Source organism: Nerophis lumbriciformis, linkage group LG05 (assembly GCF_033978685.3).
Source record: "Nerophis lumbriciformis linkage group LG05, RoL_Nlum_v2.1, whole genome shotgun sequence".
Taxonomy (NCBI): Eukaryota; Metazoa; Chordata; class Actinopteri; order Syngnathiformes; family Syngnathidae; genus Nerophis; species Nerophis lumbriciformis.
Window position 1 is genome coordinate 17,205,278 of NC_084552.2, and position 2,710 is coordinate 17,207,987.

General features: G+C 31.8%; 1 non-coding gene across 1 annotated transcript; it reads left to right on the forward strand.

Annotated features, from left to right (window-relative positions):
• The first annotated feature begins 628 nt into the window (after positions 1–628).
• On the forward strand, positions 629–710 carry trnas-uga (transfer RNA serine (anticodon UGA)). Its single transcript has one exon. It is a non-coding gene; the product is annotated as a tRNA-Ser (tRNA).
• The last annotated feature ends 2,000 nt before the right edge of the window (positions 711–2,710 follow it).

Sequence of the window (2,710 nt, forward strand, 5' to 3'; positions counted from 1 at the left end):
ACTGTAATAATGACATTAAAACTCTATTCTATTTAATTGAGAGTAACTGTAGCTTAGCTTAATACATTTTCCAAGTAGCTTGCCCATCACCACAAATACGACAGTTCATTTGCACTGTATCATAGCAACATGTATGGCGGTTGCATGAAAAAAAAACTTTGTGAAAATCAGTTAAATATTGAGAAAGTTAGAAAGTTATGATGGAATTGAATGTGCTGACACTTCATCGATCCTGTCACTAGATGGAGATGTTGACCGGTTTAAGATGGCGGCCCGCTGGCTCGTCAGCGCCAATAGGCAGCAGAGGTCCGCGGTAAACTCTGTGACAATATCTATGCGCACAACAACCAGCTAGCATTTTGCTCTTCCGGGAAGAAGTCACGTGACTGAATACAAGCACTAAGCACGGGAAATAGTGTGCGTTCGTGTGGCTCCCCCTAACGTTGAACCCTTTCCTCCGCCCGTGACTTGTGGATGAAATTTGTCATGACAGTTGAATGTACTGCGACATTGCAACATGGAGTTACGCTAACCGGGTACTTCAAAGCACACAAAATGTTGTCCCTTTTGTGACGTCGTCACCTTGTAATTTGTTGAAAATACCAAATGCTACTAGCGTTTAGACATCGCTGCGATGGCCGAGTGGTTAAGGCGTTGGACTTGAAATCCAATGGGATCTTCCCGCGCAGGTTCGAACCCTGCTCGCAGCGTATGTTTTTTTAATGATTATTGGAAAGATTTTACATTTCAAAAATTCTATTTACCTTCTCTTGATTTTGTGTTTTTAATATTCAGTTTAATGACCTTAAATATGTTTGTTCTGAATTATTCTAATTATGAGTGTGTTACTTCAATTTTAACATGTATTGTTTCAGTTTTTAATGTTATGTTTAGTTTATAAAATTGGGGTCATTATTTTCAGGGGCTCATCGTTTTAAATTTGTGTATTTTAAAGAGTTAAAGCTCTGTTTATTGTCATAGTGTGTGCTGAGTAAATGCAAGTTGTCTTTATAAGGGCTTACTGTGAATCAAGAGTGTGTCTGTGTGTGTGTCTGTGTGTGTGTGAGTGAGTGAGTGAGTGTGTGTGTGTGTGTGTGTGTGTGTGTGTGTGTGTGTGTGCGCGTGTGTGTGTGTGTGAGTGAGTGTGTGTAAGGGGAAAAGGTTATGACACTCACTTGTTCAGTCAAGTTAGAGACAATCTTTGAGAGAAAAGCAATGGAAAGTTTGAAGCGCTGCTGAGTCAGTAAGGAGAGGCCAACTTCACATATGTTACTCACAGACGCTTCATTATATAATGTCAGCTCTTTTTATGGGGTAGACTGTCGCCATGGTAACGGCTCATTTCACACTGAAAACTTGGGGACTAACGCAACACATTTTTCCACAACATGTCGACTTTAGTGTCCTATCGTGATGCTCGTTTGCTTGTAAGACTTACAGCAAGTCTCCGAACATTTTTCTCTCGTAATAGTACAACTTTATTCTTATAACATTATGAAACTTTTCTCATAATAATACGTATGTATTTATTTGATCATATGGTTGAACTGGGTCCCCTTTAGTAGGAAACAACTCAACAACACATACACAGGGCACCTCAAAACATGGATGGAAAAAAATAAATAATGAATGTCAGTGTCCATCTGTAAATAACAATATATCAATAATAAATGTCAGTGCTTAACTGTAAACAACATTATATCAATAATAAATGTCAGTGTCTCTCTGTAAATAATAATGTATCAAGAATAAATGTCAGTTTATCTGTAAATAACAATATGTAAATAATATATGTCATTGTTTATCTGTAAATAACAATATATCAATGATAAATGTCAGTGTTTATCTGTAAATAACAATATATCAATATTAAATGTCAGTTTCTATCTGTAAATAACAATATATCAATGATAAATGTCAGTGTTTATCAGTAAATAACAATATATCAATAATAAATGTCAGTATTTATCTGTAAATAACAATATATCAATAATAAATGTCAGTATTTATCTGTAAATAACAATATATCAATAATAAATGTCAGTGTTTAACTGTAAATAACAATATATCAATAATAAATGTCAGTTTTTATCTGTGAATAACACTATATCAATAATAAATGTCAGTGTTTATCAGTAAATAACAATATATGAATAATAAATGTCAGTGTTTATCTGTAAATAACAATATATAAATAATACATGGCAGTGTTTTTCTGTGAATAACAATATATAAATAATAAACATCAGTGTTTATCTGTAAATAACAATATATCAATAATAAATGTTAGTATTTATCTGTAAATAACAATATATCAATAATAAATGTCAGTGTTTATTTGTAAATAACAATATATCAAGAATAAATGTCAGTGTTTATCTGTAAATAATAATGTATCAAGAATAAATGTCAGTGTTTATCTGTAAATAACAATATATAAATAATATATGTCAATGTTTATCTGTAAATAACAATATATCAATGATAAATGTCAGTGTTTATCTGTAAATAATATATCAATAATAAATGTCAGTATTTATCTGTAAATAACAATATATCAATGATAAATGTCAGTGTTTATCTGTAAATAACAATATATCAATAATAAATGTCAGTATTTATCTGTAAATAACAATATATCAATAATACATGTCAGTGTTTATCTGTAAATAACAATATATCAATAATAAATGTCAGTGTTTATCTGTGA